The sequence below is a fragment of the Camellia sinensis genome, chromosome 3 (genome assembly GCF_055761805.1).
Source record: "Camellia sinensis isolate YWXY chromosome 3, ASM5576180v1, whole genome shotgun sequence".
Classification (NCBI taxonomy): Eukaryota; Viridiplantae; Streptophyta; class Magnoliopsida; order Ericales; family Theaceae; genus Camellia; species Camellia sinensis.
In genome coordinates, this window is record NC_138963.1 from 80,466,768 (window position 1) to 80,475,675 (window position 8,908).

The window sequence follows — 8,908 nt, forward strand, 5'->3', positions numbered from 1 at the left end:
CGTTTGCTCCGGTTTTCAGCACACATCTTATTTACTCCCTTTTGGGGGACACTGTGGCTCGAGAGACCAACTTCATGGTCGAACGCCACCTCCGGTGCTTAATAGCCTGTTTTCGGGGCCCCCAGGTCGCGTGTTTCGGTCCCTGAACCTTCGCTTTCCATCCGTTTTGGTTCATTTTTGGTGGAGACCTTATTTTCATTGTTAGGAAGCTTGTAGGAGGGTGGGAGGCCATCAATTGTTCTGAAAAGCCAGCTTTATTTCTTCGTCGCTCTCCGTCGCCCATTTTCCTCACTAGAAAGCTAATGTTGACCACTCTCGGGCCACTTTCTTTAGCCCTAAACCCCATATTTGTGTTGTACACACCTGGGAGGCCACCAATATGTATAGGCCGGCCAGTAATTGTCCTTGACCCTTTTGAACCCCTCTAAAAAGTTGGCTTTTCTCTCTCCTGGTTCACATTTTCTGGGTTTTGACCACATATTTGTGTTGTGCACACATGGGAGGCCAGCTTTTTGGGATGGGAGGCCAGCAATTTTCATTGACCCTTTTGACCCCTGGCCGGCCGGCCACCTGAACCTTTTGAACCTGGCCGGCCAGAATCCTCTCTCCAAGTGCCTTCCAGCTGTACCCTCTGTTTTCTCCCAGATTTTGTATCCGAGAGGCTGCCTTTTGGGGGGAAAATTTGAATTTGATTTTCCCTCCCATTCCTCCACTCTCCCCCTCTGTATAACCAGCATCCCTCCTTCATGTTTGATGGTTACAAAAAATTGTTTAGGGCCATTGCATACAATCCTCCCTCTCCCTCTCTTCCAAGCCTCAAAACACCCTTGGTTCTTGGCCATTTACACACCAACCCATAGCACAAGGCCTCCATCCTCCATTCCAGTATTTTGGGACTATTTTGAAGAGGTTGAGAGCTCAGAAATTTGGTCCAAGAGCGGCTGAAGTTTGGTCTTCAAGGGTAAGTTTTCTTCTCGTCTTTTCTTGCCTTATTTTGCTCTATATCTAAGCCATATTTGCTAGCATTTTTGGGCTCCGACCCAAGATGTAAATGGTCTTATTTTGAACTTATCTTCATGTTTGATCAAGGGTTTTTCTCTGTTTGAAGCCACCTGCTACCCCTTTCCCTTTATCCCTCTTTTTTGGCTATTTCTTGCATGATATGTTAGCCCTATTTTTAAGCATTTCTGGGCTTCGATCCAAACTGTAAAGTGCTTCCTTTTGAGCCCTTCTTCAACTTTGTTGAAGGGCTCTTCACTTTTTGAGGCCAGCTACTACCTCTTGCTTTCTATCTCTCTTTTAGGGCTTTTTTTACATCATATTGTAGCCCTAATTGTGAGCTGTTTTGGACTTGGTCATAAACTGTAAAGTGCCTTATTTTGAGCCCCTCTTAAACTTTGTTGAAGGGATCTTCACTGTTTGAGGCCAGATTCTGTCCCTTGTCTCTATTCTCTCTTTTAGGACCATCTTTGCATGATAGTTTAGCCCTATTTGTGTTTGTTTTTGAGATTTTTTATAAACTAGAAAAAGTTTTTTTTGAGGCCCTATTGATGTTTGATTAAGGGCATTTTCTTTTTTGAGGTCATCTCCTTCCTTGCATGCCTTATTTCTTCATGTTTTGACATGTGAGCATTTGCATTGGCCTTGTTTTGGCCTTCTAGCCACTGAAATCCAGTGGATTTTTAGTGGCTAAGACACTGTTTTGAGAGCCAAAATTAGAGGGGGGGTGACCCCCTCTCTCCTTCTCTTGTTTGGTGGCCTTTTTGGCCTTCCAAAGAGACCCTACCTTGCATGCTTCGAAATCACTTTCCAGGGTCAATTTGGTGAGTTTTAGGACTACCATATTTGATTTTCATAGTTTTTTATTCCATGCTAAATGTCTACCTTACATGTGCTTAATAACTCCTTGCATGGCCCTCTAAAGTAACTCATCCTTTTTGCATGTGTTGGCTTCATTTCAGTGATTATTTGGGCCTATTTTCACATGTTTTGTTCACTGATTTTTTCTGGTTTGGTGAGATTCCATATGCTTCACACACTTTCCATGTAAACCATGTTTGCTAGTCAAAGTTGCATGCTATTTTGTCCACCATGCTAGCATCTTTTGGCCATGCTTTGAACTGGAAATGTTCATGTTTTGGGATTGCCTTGGCTCTGTCTTCATGATTCATGATCAAATAATGCATGCTTTGTATAGTTATAAGTCATTCCATGTGCCTAGTTTCGAGTTTCGGGTTTCATCTCATGCATCGGATGCCATTTTTCCATGTTTCGGGGCTGTTTAGCATCATATTTCTAGGCTGGAATTTGTGAGTTTGCATGCCATCTTGCATCCCTTGCCATGCCTTGTTAGAGTTACATGTTATGCTTTAGGTTCGGTCCTCGATTGCGTGCATGCGTGCACGCATTTCGAGAGTCTCATTTTCACCTAATGGCTACTGATGTGAGTGTGGCTGAGGTCCACTCATGTTAGTGTAAGTCCATTATGCATTGTGTATGCCATTTCATTTCATAGCATTGCGTATGCAAGGTTGTATGTTAGAGCATTGTGTATGCCTCGTTACATCGTGCATTGTGTGTGCCATTTCATAGCATTGCGTATGCTAGGTTGCATGTTAGGATTGCATTCATGCATGTCATGCATATTACATTGTGCTTGGGATAGGAGTTAGCTCAAGTACGGGAAACGAGGGACATTTCGTACTCCGAGTGACGGAACGTGTCTCAATACCCGGTCGCCGACACTCCGGATTATCCATGATGGAGTCTAGGCCTTGTTGTGTCCATATGTGCATTCATTTCATATTGAGTCATGCAATTCGACTTCTCGGCCATCATGCATCGAGATGCGTGATTGGTGGCACGAGGATCAAGGACTACACTCCCTGAAGAGTAGTCATGCATACATATGTGAAAATACTTTGCCATGCCCCTTTGTTGCTCTCTGTTGCAGCAAATCATAAATCAGCAACCTTTCGGAGCCTGGCACGCATCCCAAGAATAATTGTAAACAGAGGCAAACCGGGGCATCACAAGGGATTCTCCGCACAAGGCAACCCGAGCATGCATCATTCATCATTTGGAACAGAGCTGAGGCGGTCCATGAATTTGCGTGCCAATTTACTGCTTTCCTAGATTAATTTGTTAATTAATTAGGATTCTGTATTTATTCGGGACTGTATTATTTATTCATTTGGGACTGTATTATTTATTCGGACCCTCTGAGCGAGGGCGCAATTGTAATAAGTGTGCGTGCGTGTGATGTATATCTTCCAACCCTACGTCTTTCTCCCTTTTATTTACCAGCTTATGATGGTTAGATTAGGACATGTTTCAATTAGCATACTTATGCTTGCATGTTTGCATCATTCATCTGTCTTGCATGCACCGAGCTTGGCGCATCATGCTAACTGCATTGTACTTCAATTCCAACTTGAATACTTGTTAGTTGTAGCATTTCACATGCCATCTTTAGAATAGCCGAGCCTATCTTAGTTGCATTTTGCATGTGTTGCATTAGGCATTTCTGTATAGTTAGGATCATGCATGGATTTCTAACATAGCTTTTGTTTTGGCTTGGAGTACTCGGTAAGTGTTTATGCTTTAGCATCCTTGCATGCGTGTGAGTGACTGCCATGATAGTATGCTTACCATGAGGCTATGTGCTTATGTGATATAAACTGCCTGAATGCCTGTGGGTGAAGGTTGGGTTATTTGAATTGAAACAATTCATTAATTGTGAGTTTTAAGCCCACTAGATAGTGGCAAAATCATGTTTTCTAAGCCCATCCGAGGGTGGCAAATCCATGTCTTAGCCTACTTGCGGGTAGCACCATCAAACCATTTTCAAATAAACAAACATGAAATGTTTTGTTCCAATTCAGGCGACCCAGTCTATACTTGTATGCTGTGCGCATCTGTAGACGCGCCCGCGTGGGGCCTCGCTACAGCTCGGACTCGATTTGTGTCACGGTTCTTAATCTGAACCAAAGAGTCCAAATCCGGCAAATCGTTTTGAGAAACAGATTTTTGAAAAGAAGTGCCAAACATGGACTGCTTTGCCAGATACAGAGTCGCCACCTAAATATTTTATTTTGGGGGAATTTAGGAAACCCTAACTCGGTGCCAAAGGCCACGCGTCTGTCATCACCAAAGTTGCCTCGGCTCGGGAACTTGGGTACGATTGGGGAAGGTCAGCTATGAGCACCCCTTCTCGCCCGATCTGAAGATCGGCCTCTACTAACCGTGATATCCGTTTTTGAAAACGTTATGTGTTCTTATTCCAATTATTAGCCTAGAATTACTATGTTTTGCGCACGACAAACAAGTATAGACTAGATTGCCTAATTTGGAAATAAGCATTGCATATCCGTTTGTCTTAAAAAAAAGCACTTTGGAATTTGCTACTCGCAAGTAGGCTAAAATACGGATTTCAACGAGTTTTCCCAACTCAGACAATCCAACCTTCACCCACAGGCATTCAAACAGTTTATCACATAAGCATCTAGCCACATAGTAAGCATGCCGTCATGATAGCATTCACACGCATGCGATATGCTAAAGCATGAAAATACTTACATCGTACTCCGTGCCAAAACAATAAACTAGTTAGCCAACATGCATGGTCCTAGTTCATGTCAAATTGACTAATGCAACACATACAGGGTGCAATTAGAGTAGGCTCAGCTAACCTAAACATGGCATGTGAAATGCAATCAATTGATGCACGTATTCAATTTGGAATTGAAGTACAAATGCAGTTAGCATGATGTACTGAGCCCGGTGCATGCAATACTGATGAATGATACACGCATGCATAGCATCAGGTATGCTAAATTAAACATGTCCTATTACTAACCATCAAAGCAGGTAAGTAAAAGGGAGAAAGAAGTGGGGGTTGGAAGACATGCACACACTCACCCACACTTATTACAAATTCGCCCTCGCTCAGAGGGACCGAAAGAATAATACAAATTAACTAACTCGCAAGCTAATTAATTATTACAAATCACCTAATTAATTAACAAATTAACTAAGCATAAGGAAAGCAATAAAAGGGGGGCTCGGGAAGAGGGTCCGATGTGCGCGTGCTCGGGTTTTGCTCGGAAGTGCACTGCCATGTATAGGCCGCCTCTGTTTTCCCTGCTCTGCCTCTTTGAAGACTGCCAAAGTCTCAGAATTGCTTCCCTGGACAGTGGGAGACACCACCGGCTGAGTAGAATAGCCACCGGCAGTGGTATATGATCATCGGCTGTTGGTGAAGCTATCGGCCACCAATGGATTGCCGGTCGGCACTAAACACTGCCGGTCGGCAAATAATGTCTGCAGAACCTGCAATTGATAGCAGCAGAGGGCAAGGCATAGCATGGCAATGCAATTCAAGCAATGTATGCACCAATCCTATCCCTCATCATGTGTATGACTCAAAGGGACATGGTCCTTGGTTCTCGGACCACCAATCGCGCATTTCAATGCGTGATGGCCCAAAGAATCAAGTGTGCATTTTTGATATGGAATGCAATGCACATGAACAAACCAATGGGACTCAACCTCTATCATGACTTGGTCAAGAGGTAGAGCATGCATGCCAATGCAATGCAATCCTAATCATGTGAGCTAGCATGCAACATGAGCATACAAGCAAGTGATGTACACTAGGTACACAAACTAAGCAAACAAGCAAACAAGCATGCCATAACTATGCAAACTACTAAAGCATGCAAGATGCAATCTAATCATGCGACGTGCTAGCAACTTGACCAAGAGAATGCATTCCAAGTGCGAGTGATTTCAAGCATGCAACACATGCAACCAAAGCATGCAAACATGGGATAATGTAACAACACTTGAATGGCATGCAAGGGATGGACTTACACTAATTGGACAGCTCTAAGTTAGGTCCAAAACAGTGGCCAATGTGCCCAAAATGAAGGACTAACACACACGCGCACATGCATGCAAAGGGTGTCCAATACTTCAAGCATTTAAAAGCAATTCTCAAGCACACTAAAGAGGATGCGAACATGGACAAATGACATGCATTAAGCTCTGAAAATCATGCAAGAACATGGTGCCAAACCAAGCAAACAAGATAGGCTAAGCATGTAACAGTGGTCCAAGATTCAAGGCAAGCTAAAGGGGGTATTTGACCACACTTAGCAAGACCAAACATGGCAAGAATTTAATGACCAAAAACAAAGTTTTAGCACATAAAACAAAGCCCAAAAGACCACTTAGATGGCATCTAAATGGCTTGAATTCAAAAGCATGCACAAATGCACTTTCAAGGAGCATACCACACAAGCTCATAAGGCATCAAAGAGGCATCCAAGGCAAGCATACAAACATGCTAAGGGGACTGAAATGATGCTATAAATGGTGCCAAACCATTAAAATAAAGCAAGTAATGCATGCTACATACTCACACACTTAAGGCCAACAAGCCAAAATGCAAAGGGGCTATACTAAACATGTCATGGCCGACCAAAATGACTAAGGACAAACCTCAAACATGGCAAAATAAACACAAAAGCTTCACAAAGCCAAGCCTAAAACATGCTAAAACAATGGTTTACAACCTAAGGCATGTTAAGGCAACAAATTGGCATTACAAGGCATGTATGCTAAGCAAGCATGGTGTACCAAAACCAACATACAACAATGCTATTTCATGGCAAAATAAGCATAAATAACAGCCAAGGCATGGTCAACATGAGGCTTAGCTAGGTGCTCATTAAAGAGGCAAAAATGGCCCTTTTCAAGGACAACAAGGAGATGGGGTGACCCTCTCCTTCTTGGGACATCAAGGCACCATCCTTACCACTGAAATCCCTCAAGATTTCAGTGGTGAGGAGGCCCAAACACCAAAGTCCCGGAGCTTACACAAAATGGCACAAAATGGAGCCCTTCAAGGCTTAAGAGGGGTCAAACACCTCCAAACCACAAAACACTCTAAACAAACTATTTAGAGGGCCCAAAAATAGAACTTTTTTATATTATACACTAAGCTCAAAAACAGTTCTAAGATAGGTAAAAATATTATGCAAGAATGGGGTAAAAAGGGGGTAAGATTGTTACCCTTGTTGACCTTCTTCACAATGGTGGACCAGCCCCTTCCTTGAGCTCAAAACAGCTCCCAAGCTTCAAGAACAAACCTCTGGCCCTTCAAGAACCAAGAAAAGGTGTAACACTATGTGTTTGTGTGCAATAGTAAGACACAAACACACTTATACACACACAAAGGCAAAATGAGAGAGAGGTATAGAGATAGAATATATATCAATCCTAACCCTAGAACTCAAATCCTAAAATGGCTGTCTAAAATGTCTATCCTCTTCAACAAGAGGGAAGACCTCTCTTTATAGAGTTTTTTATCTTGTAAAGCTTACAAGACAAGCTTCTAAAGAGAGAGATCCCTCCATACACGTGTATGGAGGGGAGCCAAATGCAAGACAGTTGTATTAAAATATATGCAAAAGCAGATGAACAGTAGTCGGCTGCTCAAAATTGCCATTTTGACAAAATGGACTGCCGACCGGCAACAAATAATGCCGACCGGCAATATACATTGCCGATGGCAACAAAACACCAGCCGGTGGCCTCTGGCCATGGCCGGTGATGTGTGGGGATGCCTCACAAGACATTCCCTGCCCCTCCAAGGCAAAACACAAGTGTTTGGTGCAAAACCAGACACTAAACAGTCGAGTTCGGAGATCCTGAGGCAAAGCGCGTAGCCGAGACCTCCAGGAACTCCAAACGAACACAAACAAGGGTAATCACCAAGTGTTCCAATGGTGACGTCCAAGTCTTGAGGACGGTAAAAAATGGGGTGTCTACAGTTGCCCCTCTTTGACAGAACTCGAAAGTCATAACAATGACGGGAGTGAATGTCAAAGCCCAGAGACGTCCCATTTTTGACAAGGCTGAAGACTTAGACAAACATGCAAGACAAACAAGGTATGGGCAAAATGCAAGACAATACACAGAGCCGGACATAACTTATGATCATGCAAAGAAAGCTGTAATGAAGCATACATGCGACAATTTTAAGCTAGCATACACCGAACTACACTACAATGCAGAAAGGATGTAAGAGAATTATGCAATTCTCAATACGTCTCACTCGGAGGATACAATACCTGTGCGGCTCGTCTGGTTGCACCAGCCTCAAATGAACCGTACATACAATATCGTGCCTGTGAAGAAAACAACTCAACAGGTACGATATTATTAGCAACAAAATGATATGCAATATATACAAAACAATGTAGAAACAATGCAAATGAAGATACAATATAATTGAAACAATGCAAACTATATGTAAAGCAATTGAATCATGATCCACTCATGAGCGGTTCGAAACCACACCTATGTCAAATAGATTGATGGAGGTAACAAGTCTGTTTACCATAGAACGGCCAACTGAACTATGAGTAATGTAGACGGACGCAAGAACAAGTATTGGGGGGGAATGACAAAGGTGGGGAAACGACCCGCTGAGGAAAGGACTACGATCCTAATGCTGGATGCAACAATTACACTACAATGCAGTATATACAATGGAAATGCTAGGGAAATGGCAATGGATATGGCACGCGGGCCAAACCAAATCTTGCCTAGGCAAAGCATGTACGCATACAAGCCAGGTCTAACATAGAACGGTCCACTGAACTATGCTTCGACACGAGAAGTATGGGCACATACCAGACCAAGCTCAACCATGGAAAGGCGCGAGCCATATGCGGAGGTGATGTAATGAATGCATGCAAGCTACAATGCAATATCTACACTAGGATGGAAAAGATACGATGGATAAGGCACGCAGGCCAAACCAAATCTTTGCCTAGGAAAGGCATGTACCCATACAAGCCGTGTCTAACATAGAACGGTCTACTAAACTATGTTTCGA